Source organism: Manihot esculenta, chromosome 15 (assembly GCF_001659605.2).
Source record: "Manihot esculenta cultivar AM560-2 chromosome 15, M.esculenta_v8, whole genome shotgun sequence".
NCBI classification, from domain to species: domain Eukaryota; kingdom Viridiplantae; phylum Streptophyta; class Magnoliopsida; order Malpighiales; family Euphorbiaceae; genus Manihot; species Manihot esculenta.
In genome coordinates this window covers 2,271,716-2,293,392 of record NC_035175.2, presented here as the reverse complement: position 1 = coordinate 2,293,392, position 21,677 = coordinate 2,271,716, and the positions used below count along the sequence as shown (strand labels likewise).

General features: G+C 39.7%; 1 long non-coding RNA gene across 1 annotated transcript; it reads right to left on the bottom strand.

The window, feature by feature from the left end:
* Positions 1-17,519: 17,519 nt before the first annotated feature.
* LOC110601269 lies at positions 17,520-19,685 on the bottom strand. The gene is made up of 3 exons (XR_002485803.2): positions 19,550-19,685; positions 19,158-19,433; positions 17,520-17,761 (listed from the first exon to the last, which is right to left on the bottom strand). It is a non-coding gene; the product is annotated as an uncharacterized LOC110601269 (long non-coding RNA).
* Between the last annotated feature and the right edge of the window lie 1,992 nt (positions 19,686-21,677).

Here is a 21,677-nt window from a genome sequence, read left to right as displayed (position 1 = left end):
CCTTCGGCTGCCGAATCTGCCGCCGAAAGTCCCCTGCCGAGCCTTCCTCTGTTTGCTTTATATGCATGTTTTGGTATGTTTTAGGGGGTTCTTGGAGAGTTATTTAGAGTCTTATAAAGGTTATGTTTGGTCCCTCATTTGAGTCCATCTGTGTAGGATCAGACATAGGAGACCGTAGAGGCCTGCAGTGAAATAACTGCGTTAGTGTTAGGCGAGCGTCAGTCAGAGGTGAGTAGAACTAAACTGATCTATTATTTTAAAGAAATCAAGCTTTTTAAGCATGCTCATGCATCACGAATGCCATGTATATGTATTAGGTTGTTTGCATTAGAAATCACGAATATGATACATTGCATAATCTACTGTTGTTGTGGATGGATGTTGGATGACCCACTAGCTCTCGTCTATGATATGTTATAACAGATATGGAAAGACCAGGGCTGCCCATTCTACGCCCCTGGCACTATGTAAGAAAAGACCAGGATTGCCCATTCTACGCCCCTGCCATTATGGATATGTTATGATATGTTTAAGAGGAAGTCCTGAGGAGCACTCGTTGTGGACCGGGCACTATTGGAACTTGTAGAGGGTTACTAGTGACAAATCCATCTTGATGTGAATTTTTTATGTTGTGACGCATTTCATTCGATCATATATTCATTGAACTGTTTTTATATTTTGATCACCAGGCTCTTGTAGCTTATTCCTTTCCCCTAACCCCAGGTTTGCAGGATCAGAATTAGCTCGGGAAAGTCGGCTGAGTTGCTGGTATAGTCCTTTGTAATAGAATAGCTGTGGACATGTATCATTTTATGGTTTTAGAATTGTGCTTTGCCCTAGTGTTTTGTCCTTGTAATCCCTGTTTACATGATCCTCATGTAAAAGTTTTAATTATAAGTTATGTTTGAACTAAGCTTGAGGCATGTGATGTTTACCATACTGGAGCATTTGATGAGGACTCTAGTATGGGTTTTATGTTTTCAGTTTCGATGCATGCACAGGTCGATCCTTGGTTCATAGAATGTTTATGTTTTTGTTATATCTTGTGATCATGTATGAGATTTTATCAGGTGTAACTGGATGTATAGTAGGCTTGCTATGGGTTCCGACGACCTTAAGTCGATCTTTGATAGAGGAGATATCAAAATATACAAAGTAGACACAAATGACAACATTGCAGATCCGCTGACCAAGCCTCTTTCACAGGTCAAGCATGATCAGCACACTAGGTCTATGGGTATTAGATACTTGTATGATTAGGCCTAGTACAAGTGGGAGATTGTTAGTGTATATGCCATAGGCCATTATCTTGGACCTTTTTGTATGTCGTTTTGGTTATTAAAAAAAGAGGTTTTTATCATTATTATTTGTTTGCATGTTATATAATAATGATTATCATCCCTGGTTACTTATTATTATGTTGATATTAATAAAATATAGCTAGTATGATTATTGATTGATAATCATGAGATGATTATGTATATGTTGATATAATTCAATAATCATAGATACTTGTTAGAGAACAAAGTATTGGATGGACCCGCGTTGAGATCATTATATGGGTTATTGTCATAAGTGAATCTCAAAGTAGTTATGTCTTAATCCTTTGGCTTGAGATTGTCATAGTTTCCAACATAAGAACTATTATGTTTTGACATAACCAAACATTGTCTTTAATCGGACAATCATAAAGGTTATGATTGAACATAATAGAAATTATGTAGAGGATAATGAACAATCAAGATAGGATATGTCTCTCTCTCTGAGAAAGATATCTTCTGGGCTCTTCGATAAGTGAGACTGAGAAATGCATTGTAACGCCCCGGAAATCCGGACCGCTACCGGCGCTAGGATCCGGGTCGACTTAAGGCCGCCGGGACCCGTAGCAAGCCTGACATATAACCTGTACACCTGTATAATCCCATACATGATCAACATCATACAAAAAAAATTAAAACTTCATCTTGCATACATGCTATCAATCACCAACTCAACCTGTGCATACTCTGAACATTTACATAAACAAAGTCCCTCTGTGGGATCTCAAAAAGCCTCGAAGGGCTATACAACATATGGAGAGTTGGTTTACTTAAACATCATAACATAAAGATCATGTAAAGATACAAATGGGATTATCACATACTATGGTCAAGCACAGCTCTATCCTCAATAACATTAATACATAAAAAGACTAATCAATTATACATCATTTTACAAATTTGTCATGTCCACAAATCTATCTATTACAAACATATGACAGACTTTCTCTTCATAGCCTTCTCTATTTATCCCGTACCTGCAAATCTGGGGGTTAGGGGAGAGGGGTGAGCTAGATGCCCAGTGAGTAGAACTGTGAAAAGAATATTTAAAACATGTTATCATGGAATGCATCACTGCACAAACATTTCACATCATGGACGGACTGACCCAAAAATCCCTCAGCTCCATGCCCGGCCCTATTATGGGCACCACAGGACTTCGTATTGCCCGGCCCTATTATGGGCACCACAGGACTTCGTAGATCGGAGCTATTGCCCGGCCCTATTATGGGCACCACAGGACTTCGTAAAAAGGGCTAATGAGTCGTGCAATGTCCATCCCCCATCAACAACAAATAATAATGCAATGCAACATAATTCGTGATTCTAATGCAAACAGCCTATAATATAATCATGATGCATGAAGCATGATAAAAACATTTAATTTCTTATTTTAAAAGGTTAAGTATAGTCCCACTCACCTCTGGCTGACTCTGACAACTCTGTAGCAGCTGGCTCACTGCTGGGGTCCTTGGTTCCTCGGGTCCGAACCTACACAGGTGGACTCCAATGAAGGACCAAACATATGTAAACATAACTCTAATATATCCCCCAAAAACCCCCTAAAATATCATGAAAACATCACAGAAAATATGCATGAAATGGCTGAACAGGGCACTTTCGGCGGCACCTTCGGCGGCCGAAAGTCCTGGACAGAGACGAAACTCAGCTAGGTTCGGCGGCACCTTCGGCGGCCGAAAGTGCCAGACAGAGACGAAAGTCTCTTTTCGGGGGCAACTTCGGCAGCCGAAAGGCCTGCCTCCCCAGCCATGTTCGGCGGCCGAAAGTACCTTCGGCTGCCGAACCTGGTTTCTGCCAAAGGGCAGAAACTTGGCTCCCCTTGCCCATTTCGCCTCCAAACCTCCCAATCATGCATATTTTTCACCCCAAAGCATGCATACAAGTTCCTAGGGGCCTCAAACAAGTATATGCCCCATCTACAACACTCCACAAACACACAATCAAGCTACATTGTTCATCGAACATCAAAAACCTAACATTTACTCAAACATGCATATATCCCTAAACATGCCATTCTACCCCATGAATCTTGCATAAAACTTGTTTAAAACATAAAAAGACTTCAAGATCGACCCTTACCTCTTGAAGATCGAGAGTAGAGGCGATCTAACTTGGAGTTGGGAGAAATTTAGCTCCTTGGGTCTCCAAGCTCAAAACTTGCTCAAAACTCACAAATCTTCAAAACAAAAGTTATAAACTTGTGAAAACCATGAAAAATCTAAGGAAAACATTCAAGATTGAGGGAGGAGCGGCGAAGACTCACCTTGGCCGACAATGGGAGAGAAAAAGCTCGCCCGTGCGGACCAAGGGGACCCTTTTATAGTGGCTGGCCAGACCACGTTCGGGGGCCGAATGTGCCTCCGTATCCATGCAATGTTCGGCGGCCGAACATTAGGTTCGGCGGCCGAACCTGCATTTCCCTCACTCATACTTTCGGGGGCCTAACGTGCCTCCGCATGCATGCACGTTCGGCGGCCGAACCTGACTTTCGGCGGCCGAACCTGAGTTTTTCCTTAGAGAATTTTCATGCAAAAACTCATTTAAAAACATACTTAAAAACATTAATATACATGAAAATATTTTATAAAGCATGATTTTACCCTTCTAGAGGCTTCCGACATCCGGGATTCCACCGGACGGTAGGAATTCCGATACCGGAGTCTAGCCGGGTATTACATTCTCCCCCCCTTAAGAACATTCGTCCCCGAATGTTCCTCAACTAGCACATGCACAACAACACAACATACATACATATAAAAACACATAGAAACTAACCTTCAAAAGAGATGGGGATATTGCTGGAGCATGGACTCCCGTGTCTCCCAAGTGCATTCTTCCATATTGTGGTGGTTCCAAAGGACTTTTACCATCGGGATTTCCTTGTTCCTCAACTTTCTGATCTGTGTGTCCACAATCCGTACTGGCTGCTCTACATAGGTGAGATCCTCCTGGATCTCCACATCAGGCTCACTAAGGACCTTGCCCGGATCTGACACGAACTTCCTCAGCATGGAAACATGGAAAACCGGATGGATTCTTTCCATAGAAGCAGGCAAGTCCAGCTTGTACGATACATTCCTAACCTTTTGCAAGACCTCAAAGGGTCCGATGTACCGTGGAGCTAGCTTACCCTTCTTACCAAACCGAACCACCCCTTTCATTGGGGACACCTTGAGCAATACGAGATCCCCCTCCTGAAACTCTACTAGTCTTCTGCGGATGTCTGCATAACTCTTCTGTCTGCTTGCAGCTGTCTTGATTCTCTCCCTGATTAAGGGTACCACCCTGCTGGTGATCTCTACTAGTTCAGGCCCCGCCAGGGCCTTTTCTCCAACTTCTTCCCAGCAAACAGGTGACCTGCACTTCCTCCCATACAAAGCTTCATATGGGGCCATCCCTATGCTGGCATGATAGCTGTTATTGTAGGCGAACTCCACCAAGGGTAGATGTTGCCTCCAAGAACCGCCAAAATCCAGCACACACATCCTGAGCATGTCCTCTATTGTCTGGATGGTCCTCTCTGACTGTCCGTCTGTCTGTGGATGGAAGGCAGTGCTGAAATCCAACCTAGTACCCATGGCATCCTGCAGACTCCGCCAAAACCTAGAGGTGAACTGGGGCCCTCTATCTGACACTATTGAAACGGGAACCCCATGCAGCCTGACGATCTCATCAACATACACTTGCGCCAGTTTATCCACAGAGTAGTTGCTCCTGACAGGGATGAAGTGAGCAGATTTAGTGAGTCTATCCACTATCACCCATATGGAGTCTAACCTGTTGGATGTTGCCGGTAACCCCACTACAAAATCCATGGCGATATTCTCCCATTTCCACTCTGGAATCGGCAGTGGGTTAAGCATTCCAGCCGGCCTCTGATGTTCCAGCTTCACCCTCTGACATACTTCGCAGGCTGACACGAACTGTGCCACTTCTCTCTTCATGGCTGGCCACCAATACACCCTCTTCAGATCCTGATACATCTTGGTGGCTCCAGGGTGAACATTGTATCTTGCATTATGAGCCTCTCTCATAATGTCTCTTTTTAGCCCGATGTCATCTGGTACACATAGTCTATTCCCATAGCGGAGGATCCCCTTACTGTCAAATCTGAACTCTTCACTCTTGCCTGACTGAACAGTCCTGGCAATCTTCACTAACTCTGGGTCCTCGTGCTGTTTCTGAGCCACCTGCTCCAGAAACACAGGTGTCACTCTCATTTGGGCTATCAAAACACCTGTACCAGACAACTCCATCTGTAAACCTTCATTGATGAGCTTATAAAATTCCTTCACCACCGGTCTCCTCTCTGCCGTGATGTGGGATAGACTGCCAAGTGATTTCCGGCTTAAGGCATCAGCTACTACATTAGCCTTACCCGGATGGTACTGTATCTTGCAATCATAGTCACTGAGCAGTTCTACCCATCTTCTCTGCCTCAAGTTCAGCTCTCTTTGGCTCAAGATGTGCTGTAGGCTCTTATGATCTGTAAAGATCTCACATTTTACCCCATAGAGGTAATGCCTCCACATCTTGAGGGCAAAGATAACTGCTGCCATCTCAAGGTCGTGTGTGGGGTAATTCAACTCATGCCTCTTCAGCTGTCTAGAGGCATAAGCTATCACCCTTCCATTCTGCATTAGCACACAACCCAAACCTACTCTGGATGCATCACAGAACACTGTGAAGTCCTCATTGCTGGTTGGCAGAGCTAACACTGGTGCTGAAGTCAACCTCTTCTTAAGCTCTTCAAAACTTTCCTCACACTGGTCAGTCCATTCGAACCTCTGGTTCTTTCTGGTTAATCTGGTTAAAGGAGCTGCAATTTTGGAGAAGTCCTGCACGAACCTCCTGTAATAACCAGCCAAACCCAAGAAACTTCTGATCTCCGTCACTGAGGTGGGTCTAGGCCAGTTAGTTACAGCCTCTTGGGGTCTACCTCTATTCCATTCTCTGACACTATATGCCCCAAGAACGATATGCTCCTTAACCAGAATTCACACTTGGAGAACTTGGCATACAAGCCGTGTTCCCTCAAGGTCTGCAATACAATCCTCAGATGATGGGCATGCTCCTCTGCATTCCTGGAATACACTAAGATATCATCTATGAAGACAATGACAAAGTGATCCAGGTACGGTCTAAACACTCTGTTCATGAGATCCATGAATGCTGCAGGGGCGTTAGTTAACCCGAACGGCATCACAAGGAACTCATAGTGCCCATATCTGGTCCTGAAAGCTGTCTTTGGTATGTCTTCTTCCCTTATCCTCAGCTGATGGTACCCCGATCTCAGATCTATTTTGGAGAAACAACCCGCTCCTGCTAGCTGGTCGAATAGATCATCGATCCTTGGCAATGGGTACTTGTTCTTGGTAGTGACTTTGTTCAACTGCCTGTAGTCGATACAAAGTCTGAGGGATCCATCCTTCTTTCTCACAAAAAGCACTGGAGCACCCCAAGGTGAGGTACTCGGTCGGATGAAGCCCTTATCTACCAGATCTTGCAACTGCTCTTTCAATTCCTTCAATTCCGCTGGTGCCATCCTGTAGGGAGGGATAGAGATCGGTCTAGTTCCAGGCATTAGTTCAATCTCGAACTCTATCTCCCTAGTAGGTGGTAGTCCTGGAAGCTCTTCTGGAAAGACATCCAGAAATTCTCTGACAACTGGCACTGAGGCTGGCTCCCTGACCTGTCTATCTAGCTCTCTCACATGAGCTACATACCCCTGACATCCCTTCCTAAGCAGCCTTCGAGCCTGTAGGGCCGATATCATACCTCTAGGCGTACCCCTCTTGTCTCCTCTGAAGACAACCTCTGACCCGTTCTGATCTCTGAACCTGACTACCTTGTCCCTGCAGTCCAAGGTAGCGCCATGAGTAGATAGCCAATCCATCCCTAGAATGACATCAAAATCTGTCAAGTCTAGAACCACAAGGTCGGCGGAGAGGCATCTTCCCTCAACAAACACGGGACAATACCGGCAAACTGACTCTGCCACTGTCGGGTCACACTTGGGTCCGCTGACCCATAGGGGACACTCTAACCCAGAGACCATCAACCCTAATCTCTCAACTGCCCTCGGAGCAATAAAGGAATGAGATGCACCCGGGTCCATTAATGCATACACATCAGAACACCCAATGATGAGATTACCTGACACCACGGTGTTGGATGTGTTCGCCTCCTGCTGAGTCATGGTGAAGATCCTAGCTGGAGCTGACGGACCTTCACCTCGGGAACCTGAAGAAGAGGCTGCTCCTCTCCCTCTACCTCTGCCACTGCCCTGAGTTGTGGCTGGAGCTGCTGGCTGTGCCACACTGCCTGAAGCTGTCTGCTGGGGTTGGCCCATGAAAGGTGCTCTAGGACAATCCCGAGCCATGTGTCCCTCCTGGCCACATCTGAAACATGCATTGGTCCCAAATCGACACTTTCCCTTGTGTGGCTTCCCACACCTTTGGCATTCTGCACCGTCTGAACCTGAACTCGAGCCACCGCCAAATCCCAGACCGGATTTCAGCTTATTCCAGAACTTGTTCTTCTTGGGCTTCTTGGTGTTACTCCATCTCTTACTACCTGAACTCTGAGTAGAGGGTCCTGGCCCTCCTCTGCCTGGGGTCTTAACCCCTGAAGACTGGGTCATCGACTGCTTCACTGACCCCTCAATTATAGCACTGGCCTCCATTCTTCGCGCCATATCTACCACAGTGTGAAAGCTTTCCCTCTCAGCTGATTGAATCAATGAGGAGTACCTGGACTGTAATTTCATGACATATCTCCTGGCCTTCTTTGCATCTGTATCTAGAGCTTGCCCTGAGAAGGGTAATAGCTCCAGAAATTTATCTGTGTACTCCTCTATGCTCATGTCCTCTGTCTGTCTCAGTTGCTCGAACTCAATCATCTTCAGCTCTCTGGAACTATCCGGAAAGGCCCATCCAGCAAACTCATTGGCAAATTCCTCCCATGTCATATTATCAAGTCTCGGGTCCACATAGCACTTGAACCATTCCCGTGCCTTCTTGCACTTTAAAGTGAACCCTGCCATCTCAATGGCTCTTCTATCATCTGCCCCTAGCTCATCAGTGATCGTCTTCACTGCTCTCAGGTATTCAAAGGGATCATCCCCTGACTTGTACTTAGGAGCATCCAGCTTAAGGTAAGCTGTCATCTTCACCTTACTCCCACTGGCTGAGCTAGGTCTAGGAGGTTGAGTAACTGGGGCTACTGGTTCTGTAGGTGGTGGAGGTGGGGGTGCAGCATTCCCCGAGGTGGGGTTTGCTGGGTTAGGATAGAAGGGTGAGGGTGGATAGGCTGGGTACTGTGTATAGGGTGGATAGAAAGGTGGATAAGGTATGTGAGTAGGGTAGGGGTTAAAGCTGGAGTAATCCGATGTACTTCCCATCGGGTACCCGGGACTCTGTGCATAGGGTGGATAATAGGGTGGAAAACCATACCCCGAGGCCTGAGTGCCTCCTTGTGACTCCCCCGTCCCTTCTTCTGACATGCTAACATCCAGATTTCCATCCCTTCTCTGATCTTCCTCCATAACCTCCCTCACGTCTGAAGAACTTCCTCCTCTTTCTGTCCCCCTTCTGCTAGTATCAAAAGACCTTCTAGGGTCCCTTGATACTCTTTCTCTGTTTACTCTGCATGACATTGCCCTAGGCAATGCTGGAGGACGGGCGCTCGTGCCCTCATCCTCTGGTGGGACTCCTGTCAATCGTGCAGATCGACGAGTTCCTCTCATTCTGCTTCTGAAAAACAGCACAACCAAAACTTCAAACATCAGTATTATATGGTTCATGCGGGCACACATGAACCTACATCACATACATAGCAAACATAGCATATCATTTATGCACATGCACAATGTCATGGCATTTCACAACATCAATCAAGACAGGACTCTATATCCTATCCTAGTGGACATGACTTTTCCTATTGTGCTTGACCTTCTATGACCTCCATGAGCCCGACACTCTAGGTCCGACCATATGAACCTAGGGCTCTGATACCACTCTGTAACGCCCCGGAAATCCGGACCGCTACCGGCGCTAGGATCCGGGTCGACTTAAGGCCGCCGGGACCCGTAGCAAGCCTGACATATAACCTGTACACCTGTATAATCCCATACATGATCAACATCATACAAAAAAAATTAAAACTTCATCTTGCATACATGCTATCAATCACCAACTCAACCTGTGCATACTCTGAACATTTACATAAACAAAGTCCCTCTGTGGGATCTCAAAAAGCCTCGAAGGGCTATACAACATATGGAGAGTTGGTTTACTTAAACATCATAACATAAAGATCATGTAAAGATACAAATGGGATTATCACATACTATGGTCAAGCACAGCTCTATCCTCAATAACATTAATACATAAAAAGACTAATCAATTATACATCATTTTACAAATTTGTCATGTCCACAAATCTATCTATTACAAACATATGACAGACTTTCTCTTCATAGCCTTCTCTATTTATCCCGTACCTGCAAATCTGGGGGTTAGGGGAGAGGGGTGAGCTAGATGCCCAGTGAGTAGAACTGTGAAAAGAATATTTAAAACATGTTATCATGGAATGCATCACTGCACAAACATTTCACATCATGGACGGACTGACCCAAAAATCCCTCAGCTCCATGCCCGGCCCTATTATGGGCACCACAGGACTTCGTATTGCCCGGCCCTATTATGGGCACCACAGGACTTCGTAGATCGGAGCTATTGCCCGGCCCTATTATGGGCACCACAGGACTTCGTAAAAAGGGCTAATGAGTCGTGCAATGTCCATCCCCCATCAACAACAAATAATAATGCAATGCAACATAATTCGTGATTCTAATGCAAACAGCCTATAATATAATCATGATGCATGAAGCATGATAAAAACATTTAATTTCTTATTTTAAAAGGTTAAGTATAGTCCCACTCACCTCTGGCTGACTCTGACAACTCTGTAGCAGCTGGCTCACTGCTGGGGTCCTTGGTTCCTCGGGTCCGAACCTACACAGGTGGACTCCAATGAAGGACCAAACATATGTAAACATAACTCTAATATATCCCCCAAAAACCCCCTAAAATATCATGAAAACATCACAGAAAATATGCATGAAATGGCTGAACAGGGCACTTTCGGCGGCACCTTCGGCGGCCGAAAGTCCTGGACAGAGACGAAACTCAGCTAGGTTCGGCGGCACCTTCGGCGGCCGAAAGTGCCAGACAGAGACGAAAGTCTCTTTTCGGGGGCAACTTCGGCAGCCGAAAGGCCTGCCTCCCCAGCCATGTTCGGCGGCCGAAAGTACCTTCGGCTGCCGAACCTGGTTTCTGCCAAAGGGCAGAAACTTGGCTCCCCTTGCCCATTTCGCCTCCAAACCTCCCAATCATGCATATTTTTCACCCCAAAGCATGCATACAAGTTCCTAGGGGCCTCAAACAAGTATATGCCCCATCTACAACACTCCACAAACACACAATCAAGCTACATTGTTCATCGAACATCAAAAACCTAACATTTACTCAAACATGCATATATCCCTAAACATGCCATTCTACCCCATGAATCTTGCATAAAACTTGTTTAAAACATAAAAAGACTTCAAGATCGACCCTTACCTCTTGAAGATCGAGAGTAGAGGCGATCTAACTTGGAGTTGGGAGAAATTTAGCTCCTTGGGTCTCCAAGCTCAAAACTTGCTCAAAACTCACAAATCTTCAAAACAAAAGTTATAAACTTGTGAAAACCATGAAAAATCTAAGGAAAACATTCAAGATTGAGGGAGGAGCGGCGAAGACTCACCTTGGCCGACAATGGGAGAGAAAAAGCTCGCCCGTGCGGACCAAGGGGACCCTTTTATAGTGGCTGGCCAGACCACGTTCGGGGGCCGAATGTGCCTCCGTATCCATGCAATGTTCGGCGGCCGAACATTAGGTTCGGCGGCCGAACCTGCATTTCCCTCACTCATACTTTCGGGGGCCTAACGTGCCTCCGCATGCATGCACGTTCGGCGGCCGAACCTGACTTTCGGCGGCCGAACCTGAGTTTTTCCTTAGAGAATTTTCATGCAAAAACTCATTTAAAAACATACTTAAAAACATTAATATACATGAAAACATTTTATAAAGCATGATTTTACCCTTCTAGAGGCTTCCGACATCCGGGATTCCACCGGACGGTAGGAATTCCGATACCGGAGTCTAGCCGGGTATTACATGCATGGTCGTGCTAAAATGAATTGATAGTGTGATCAATATCATTTGAATTTATCAATCTACTTAGAGATCGAGAAATCATAAGTTTGAACATTATAAATTTGACATTGACCATGACTTATGTTCAAACTAGATATCGTGTGACAAAGGGATTAATACATATTTTATTTATTAGGCTTTATCGGACTATTGATCCTCATATTAGTTGGGTAGTCATAATGTCTTGCTAGATGCCACTTATGACTTATGGGCCTTGTGGGACTGGGTCTATTGCCAATTAATGTTAGCCTATTGGGTCACACACAAAAGAACGTTGTTGTGCTATGACATAGTAATGGGCTAAAAGCCCATTAATATAATTAATAATAATAAAGTGCTATTATTATTAATCATTAATATAATTAATAATAGTAAAGTGTTATTATTATTAATCATTAATATAATTAATAATAATAAAGTGTTATTATTATTATTAATATTAATTATTAATTATTTATTATTATGAGATAATAATATTTAAAAAATCTGCAAATTTATCTGTAACTGTTACAGATAAAGAACTCTATCATATAAGATATTTGAGTATCTGCGAGATTGTGATAGTGGGTTTTGAACACAACTCTTTTAGGAAAAGAGTTGTGGGAAAATAAAAGACTGAAACATATAAATATTCCTACAAATTGTGGAGATGATGTTAATTTTTGGAAAAAATTTAGTCTAACAGTTGCAGATTGTGGAGCACATAATCTATCAATCTTTGAGAGAGCTAGCACTCTAGAAGGATAGAAGACGTTCGTGTGGATACCATAGAGGGTGTTCGTTTGAAAAAGCAGGACTGATGTTCGTTTGAAAAAGCAGGACTGATGTTCGTTTGAAAAAGCAGCATCATCAGTCCGCCATTGTATTTTTTGGACGAGATTAACAGGTTAGTCTCATATCCTTCTTATGAAATAAACGAAGCACTCGGATTCTAGGAAATGAAATCTGAGATTTTATTTTTCCGCTATGCAATTTGGGTTGCAATAATCTATGGATTTCCCAACACAGCGGTCTTATTCCAAGACCAGTCACCTACCTCATTGAGGGCTTTATCTTTCCAATCGTTTTTGTGGTGTTGGTGGTCTATTTCCGAGACCGACCACCCACCTTATTAAGGACTTCATCTCCTCAACCTGTATTTGGCACCGGTGGCCTTATTTCTAAGACTGATCATCTACCTCATTGAGAGCTTCATCTTCTCAATTGATTTTGTAATGCCGACGGTCTATTTCCGAGACCGGTCACCCACCTCATTGGAGTCTTCATCTCCTCAACCAGTTTTGTATTGCTGGCAGTTTTATTTTCAAGACCGATCACCTACCTCATTAAGGGCTTCGTCTTTCCAACCGATTTTGTGGTGCCAGCAGTCTATTTCCGAGATCAGTCACCCATGTCATTTGGATCTTCATCTCCTCAACAAGTTTTGTGGTGCTGGCAGTCTTATTCCGAGACCGGTCACTTACCTCATTAAGGGTTTTGTCGTCTTAATCAGTTTTGTGGTGCCGGCAGTCTATTTTTGAGACTGGTCACCTATCTCATTGGGGTCTTCATCTCCTCCACCAGTTTTATGGTGCCAGCGGTCTTATTCCGAGACTGGTCACCTACCTCATTGAAGGCTTCAACTTTCCAACCGGTTTTGTGGTGCCAGCGGTCTATTTTTTAGATTAGTCATCCACCTCATTGGGGTCTTCATCTCTTCAACCGATTTTGTGGTGCCGGCAGTCTATTTTCGAGACCGGTCACCCACCTCATTGGGGTCTTCATCTCCTTAACCAGTTTTGTGATGTCGGCGTCTTATTCCGAGACCGGTCATTTATCTTATTAAGGATTTCATCTTCCCAACTGTGTTTTGTGGTGCCGACAGTCTAATTTCGAGACTGGTCACCCACCTCATTAGGGTTTTCTGGTTTTATAGCCAGGGTTTTGAGGATTATTAGCCTTGTTCTTGCTTTAAAAATTTATCTGCAAAATAAAAACTTGCACAGAGTATATATAACAAGAATGTCCTTTATTAATTTGAACAGTAAGATATTTAGTTTTATATTTCAACTGAATGCGATATATTAATTTTGTCCAACTATATCATCTCGTATAATTCTAAATAATCTAATAAATAATGTTTCTTATGCATAAATCATTCTATAGCTTTTAATTCTCATAGCAACATGTTTTAAACAAATAATCCCTTTCTCAATGAGTTCATATTAATCACAGTGAGGGCTTTTTTAAGCTACTTCAGTACACTACCACGTTTGGGGCTCATGTATACAAGGCTTTCATCTAAAACTGTAAATTTTGTGAATAGTTCATGATAGCAAGAATGTTTTGAGCTAAAAAAAGTGACCGTATAGCCGGGGTGACTCGTGCATGTCACTTCTCTTCCATGCCGAGCGGATTGCTCTTGTGTCGCATTCCTTCTCACATCGGCGTCTACCTTTTTTCTAACTTTCACTGTGTGGTTTTTAAATGCCATTAGCAATTTTCGGGTCTTTTTTCTCTCTCTCTCTCTTTTTCGGTTTTCTTTGTTATTAGGCTATTAGCTTTTCTCGATTTACCATGTGGATCTCAATGGATTTTGTTTAAAAACTTCGTCGACAGCATAGTCTCCTTTGTCCCCACACACGACGCCACTTGATAATCTAGTGAGGCGTCCAGATGAGGACACCTAGGCAGAGGTCTAATTCGCTACGTTAGATCCCTCTACGCTCAAGTCAAATCTGGAAACTTCATAGAGTTAAGGGAAGTAAAACAGAGCATAGAAGAGAAGGTGGTGGTTCTTGATCCTCCCTATGTGGTCGCTAAAGAGAGAGAGATAGGTTCCTCTTTCAAGAATGAGATATCATTTTTTAGGATTAGTCCGGTATATAAATACCTTTGAGTAAAGTTGATGTCCCTGGTGTCATGTCTCCTTCTAATGGGACAAGGATGCTTTTGTGCAAGTGTATCAAGCAGTACATTAATGATGGGTTATAAGATAATAAATGTGGAGCTAGCCAGTTCGTACCCTCTACATGCACGCTTATGATTCTTGTGCTGAATCAAGGAGGTGATAAGTTCATAGGAGATCAGCATCTTTACCCTGGCTTCATCAGGTCGTGCCAGAATCATCTGACCTATATAGAAATGAACTCCTTTCGATTACCGAGGTTGGCTACGTTAGCGCTCAAAACCTTATTGTAATATGAGTTTTTTAGGAGGTCAGTCTATCCGTCCTTTCCGATTTTTAAGGAAGTCGATCGGTCTGTCCGTTTCGGACTTAGGTAAACTCAAAAGTGTTACTAGTCTTATTCTTTGTATTCAATAGGTTAGATTTCTTACTGTTCAGTCTGACTGACCCGCGGTTGTCGAAGCCGGTCAAAAATAACCTTTTCGGTTATCAATAATTTTTACAACTGCAGATAGTGGTAAATGATTGAATCCATAGAGAATTGAATACTTATCTATTTTTCCCAACAAGATCAAGAGAATCAACTGAAAGCACAATTGAAAGCAAGTAACTGAAAGCAGAATAAAAGTAAAGTGCAATAAAGTAAAAAGGGAGGTTTTTGGGATTGATTTGACTAACAACTATTGAAAGCAATTAAATCAGCAAGTAATTAAAATAAAAGAGGAAATCAATATGAGAAAGGTCTAGTTGAAGATATGGATCCACCTCGGTTGCTTGGATTGATCATTGAAACTTATGTTCTCTTGATTGGCTCAATAGATTAGTTATGGAGGTGGAAGACGCTTCTCACCACCATGTCTCTCCTTATGATTAAATCAATTAGGGAACGTCCTCTAATTAATTACTAATTAACCAATTGCCAAGGAACGTCCTTGGGCCTTAGGCATCAAAACAATTGTCAATTGCATGAAGAAAGAGAGAGATCCAATCTTAGCTACTCCAAACGCATGAAGATGATGCTAGATCACACAATTCCTTAGTTTTTACACCAAGTGTTTTTAGGTCAGAATATTTTCAGCAATTACGGACTAAAAAATATCCCAACTAACAATCAATTAACTTTGCAATCAAGAATCAAGTGGCCAATTTGATCAAAACAACAAAACAATCTTAGATTCAAGCACACAATTGTATGAATATTAAACTAATCAAAGACAAATAGTTTATGTTCAGATCTCACAACCCATAAAACAACCTTAGTTTCAACCAATCTTCAACTAGAATTAAGGGTTTCAGCCACTCATGGCTGAACCAAAACAGAAAATAGAAGAAGAGAGCATGAGATGAAGAACCGGCGGTGGAGGAAGGCTTGGGCGATCCGCGGCCGAACCTTGGAGGAGTGGGGGGTGATGCATTCTGCCTCTTCTTGCCTTCTTGAAGCCTTTTAATATGTCTTCAGAGGCTGCCTAGGGTGTCTTGGCAGTCCATGAGTCTTTTAGGGGCTGCCCAAAATGCCCTTGGTCCAATATGTGCCTTCTATGTGCATGTGTGAAGGGAAAAACGTGGAGCTTGTCTTCAATTGCAAGGGATGGGCTCTTTGGTCTTTTACTTGCTGCCCAAGGTCTTCAAGATGTTGCCCAAGTGTGTTCAAGTTGCTGCCCAAGGTGCCTCTTCACATTCCCTTGCCGCCCATTCATAATTAAGGAAGGTGGAGCCTCCTTTTGCAATTTGAATTTTGAATGTGCAAGGCATGAAGTGTGAAACATGTGATCTTTGGATTTGGCTTCCTTAATAAGCTGGATCTTGAAATCCAAAATCTGAATATGAATCTTGGAGATTTGAATTTCAAAATACTTTTCTCATTTGGCTATCCATATATGGCAGCTTGAGATATGGCTTCTTGAATAAGGAAAATGCTACTTGGAGATTTGAAATTTGAATTTCAAATTGCCTTGACTGAATGTTCTTTCCATATTTACCACTTTCTTTATTTAGAACTTTCCTTATTTAACTTGATTTGATTTCAACTTGGCAGACTTGCTCCATTTTGCTCCAAATAAGGCAGTTTTAGGAGGATTTTCTCCAAAATGTCCTTCTACACTGATTTCTGCAAAACAATGTCAAAAGCACTAAATTAAGCAGAAATCATGTAAATAATCATCAATAATATCAAGATAAAAAGGACTAAAATATGCTCTATCACTGACTAAATAGAAAGATTTTCCAATCGCGTGCCACAACCTTGGATCCTATTTTTTATACATTATCAACTTGCTTCGCATTCTTTTATACATTATCAACTTGCTTCGCAATCTTTTAATTTTTCGCTTTTAAATTATCAAGTGAGGCAGAATTCTACTTATTTCAAATAATTAATATTTCATTTTTAGATTTCTAATTCTATATTCGCTAAGTTTCAATTTTAGATAACCTTTTTTTTTTGTCAGTTGAATTGTAACTTCCCAGCTGTCTTTTCCTTCTTTTTCTTTCAGAGTTGTATACAAGGCAAAATTGCTGTTGCAACTAATTCATTAAAGAGATTCCATTTTCTCTCAAACTTGAGATACAAATCAATTTGGACGTTAACTCGGTTAGGCAATCGGTTACGCAATCAGAGACTAAATGTGTTAGTCGTGCAGCAAGGGCAAGCTACCACCTTTCACTCTTCTTCTTAAAGTCAACTAGAATCCAGCTAGCCATGACGCTGCACCAACGAAAGAGTTCATACGGCAAATTCATAGCCGAGCCAGGCGTCACTGATATCCTGTGGGCGAAATGAATTTGGATTCATATAGGTGGCTTACGCAACACATTGGAATTTCACATTCATGACAATCGGAGCCTTTACACTCAAAGAAATTGCCAGACTTGATGAGTTGCAAATCTCATCTCTGATTAGAGAAAAATAAACTTATTTGGAGAGAAAATCACGAATTTGAAGAGTTCAGAAGCATTTCAATTAAGGCAGAGAAGGGCGATTAAATTACTCAATTATAGTGAGCTTCACACAGTCGCAGATGCCAGGGAAAAAATATAAAAGAAATGGGTGCAATTGCATCAGAACTCAAAACGTGAGAGAAAGCATCTCAATCAAGAAGATTAAAAAAATATCATTGAATGTTTGACAGCTAAGAAAGAGTAATGAAAAAAAAGTTAAAAAGTGCACAGTTGTATTACTGCAAAAGGAAAGTGCACAGTTGTATTACTGCAAAAGGTTAGCTTTTGGATCTCACTTCTCCCCCTCCCCCTCAGGCAGCATCTCCGGCTTTAGTCTGCAAGTACATGCAAGAAACATAAATTAGTTCCAACATGAACAGCTGATAAAATTTCAATAAAATGCAACTTCTAAATACAAATGCATCAACACTTTCGTTACACCTCAGACTTTCTTGGACCTGTTTTTCCTTTCATTTGTTTTCTTTATTTTTCAACCCTTGTGTCTGGTCAATACTGCCATCAACTACCAGTAAATAATAATAATAATAATAATAATGGTAAACCACGGCAATTGAGCATTCTGAGTACACACACAAGATTTGGGGGGAGAAAAAAATATACAAACAACAATCATGGTCAAGTTAAAATAATGGGGAGATTAGGAGAAGTGCCATTTAATATGCCTTGAGCACCATCTTTGCCATACAGCACTACGCCACTTCATGCACATCATAGATTATCAACATGAATTTCATTGCCATGAAAAGGATACTATTTTGTTCTTCATTAAATACCAGTATAGCCAATAAAATTCCAATAAGTTGAGGACTCCACCAATGCACAAAGTAGAGCTCATTCTTGAAGACTTCTCCAGCCCTCTTTTAATTTGTCTTCCTTCAATGTCAATCCCACACCGGCATCCTATTTGCAATTTATGCAAAGTCACATGTGAAAGTAAATACAATTATTTATTCTATAATTATAACCTTTCTAGACACCTGGAAGGAGGTATTGACTCTTGACATTTATAGTAGATGTTCACATAGTAGGCGAGGAACTTCTTGGCATGTTTTCTAGGTGGAATTTTGTTCTTTGCTTTATTTTCAAGGAGGTTGCCAGTTGCTGAAGGTTGAAGAACATTTCATATTTTGATTCAGAAATAAGAATTCCAAGCTAGCTAGTGTAAAACCAAAAGGCTGACATAACCAGAAACAGAAATCCAATAAAATGCATTCATCAAGGAAAAATCAAAATGTGTTCTCGATCCAACAAGTCAAAAACTTTATGTGCCTGACTTAAGATAAAAAACATTATTTTTAATAATATGGAATCCTCATAATCCAATAAAATAGAGTTTACAATCCACTTGAACAGTCAATATTTGCAAGTTTTCCAGCAAAGTTTTATTGAAAAAGAAGAGAAACGATGATAATTATTGCGTCAACTAAACATATACATGTGGGGATTAATCACCTAACTATTTACCCATCTCACCATAAAACAATGAAAATTCTTGTTGTGACTCTCATTTCTTCACCCTTTCCTTCAAGACATACCGTTCCAAATTTTGCATTGTAGATATAGCACATGTATTTTTCTTAACAATGAAACTATGCCCTGTAACACTCTACTGCAGTGAGATTGGGACACTCAACCATATCAAGAATGACATATTCAAATATTCATATATCAAAAGAATACCAAATCAAGAATGAAAGACATAGCAATTACCCTAATCAGCCTGTATTTAGGCTCATACTTCTTCACATTATCCAAGGAATCATATATCAGCCGAAACCCAGTTGATTTGCCACCCCCCAAACGTGTACGGAACTTGAAGACAAATAGCGTATTCTGGTCTTTCACCTCATGTATGCTTGCCAACTTGTCCTTCAACTCAGCCTTCATACCATGAACTTCTGAGGAGCCTTCATGCTTGCCAACTGACTAGCCGGTTATTCAGGAATTTCCTCGTTCTCATCGTCACAGCTTTGTCAGCCATGGATTCTGCAAAGAAAAATTATGTATAATACCAAAAAGAAGGAAAAAAGACAATGTGTATTCGTATATATGTGTAATGAATCAATCTCTCAGTAAAATACTGAGGTGATACTAGTTCTTACTTCAGTTGCTTCTCTGCAACTAGCTTTCCTACTTGGCGCTGATGCGCGGTCGTGTTTGGTGACGAATTGAAAATCGCGATATCGTTAGGGTTTTATGTATGAGTGACATCAATTAAGCCATCCGTTCAATTTTTTACCGATTAAACTCTTATATTTTTTATTAAAATTTAGATAAATTTTTATAGTATTATTTTTTCAATAATAAAATATTAATTTTTTTAATAATAAATATAATTTTTTATATAATTTTCCTCCTATTCATAAACTTTTTCAATTTTTTCATCTAATTATTGTAAAGTTATTATTCACTTTAATTTTAAATTATAGTAATATATAATTAATTATTATAATTTTATTTTATTTTATTTTTAAATAATATTTTAAAATATCTATTAATATTTAATATATTCAAAATAAATAAATTCACGTTCAATTTATTCGATTCAAAATCACACTAAATTTAATAAAATAAAAATAAAAATTTTAATATTTATAAAAATTAAATTAAATAAATTTTAAATCAAATTAAGTCATCTTAATTCGATTTGAATTATTAAATTTTTAATAAAATTTTTATTTTTATACTATAATTTTAATATTTTAAATTTTAATTAAAATATTTTAATTTTAATTATATTCTAATTTATCAATATTATAAAAATAATATATTGTTATTATTAATTATTATTATGAAACGTTTATTTTAATTTTATCAATTTTTTTATCAAAATCAAATTAAACTAAAATAATTAAAATTTTTAAAATTAAAAATTAAATTAAATTGAAATGAATAAAAAAATTAAATTAAAATTTTAAATTAATTCGATTCGATCTATTTTTTAATTCAAAATGAATAGCTATTAAAAATAAATATAATTAAAAAATTAATAAAAATTTATATACTTTTATATATATAAAAAAATAGATAAAAATTATAAATAATAATGGCATTTGAAATGCTATCCAGAGCGTTGCGGTCTTGATCACGGTTGGATTAAAAATTAGATTTGAATTATTATAATTTAAAAGTTAAACTTATATTGAAACATGATTGAAATTAGCTATTCCAGTTTGCTTTAATTAATCTTGAGCTAAATTTTGAATTATGTCTCCTTCCAAGCTCTACAGCCATAAAGCTGAAAATTATCTATCCGAAATTGGACTGTGACCGTCCTTGCTATCAGCGGAGAGTATATCTCACTTTAAATTGAAAAATCAGATTGAAGTGATCGATTTTAATTATTTAAAATATTTGTGTAATTTAATTAGTATTTTTTAAATTATTTAATTTTTAATTTGATTTATTTAAATTTATTAAATAGCAGCTCAATTCCAATTTTTTTTTACTCCAATTAATAATTTAAAATTATACTGTTAAATTTATAAATTTTAATTTTAATATAATCAAATTAAATCAATTTTTATTAATTTGATTCAATTTAATTATATTTTAATAATTAATTTAATTTAATTTTTAATAATTTTTAATTTTAATTTTTAATTTTTTAATTTAAAACTGAAACGACCGACTGTAACACTCCGCTTGCTATTAAATATTTCTCTTTTAGTTTTTTATATCAAATTACAGGGATAAGGGATAACGAAGTAATCACTGTTATGTTTAATTCTACTTCAGTCAAGGACATATAAAGAGTGTTTTTTTTATTTAAAAAAAAAAAACAATTTTAGCAATGAATAGCTTCACCTGGAGAGCCCGAATAATTTTTTTTTGAAGGAAAAGAAGGATTAAGACAATTAAGTCCAGTATAACCTGCAAAAAGACCGCTCACAGATGTCCTGAAGGAGGATACAATATAAAGCCAGGGGAGAATCAACTGTCAAAAAACCTACGAAAGTAGACTAGCCAATCTGCAAAAATTTGGACTATATTGGCTAGTCCAAATTCACAATCCAATTACTTTTAAAAAGTTTGCTCAAACTAGTAGCTATTGTTTAATTTAAATAGCTTACCATTTTAAGAAATAACCTTCATAAAAAATCATTTAAGAAAAATTAACTATTTCGTCTCTATAATATAATAAAATTAATTAAATTTTTTATTTTAAAAATTTTATTAAAATATTTATGATATTTTAAAAAAATTATTAATTAATCAATTAGTTAATTT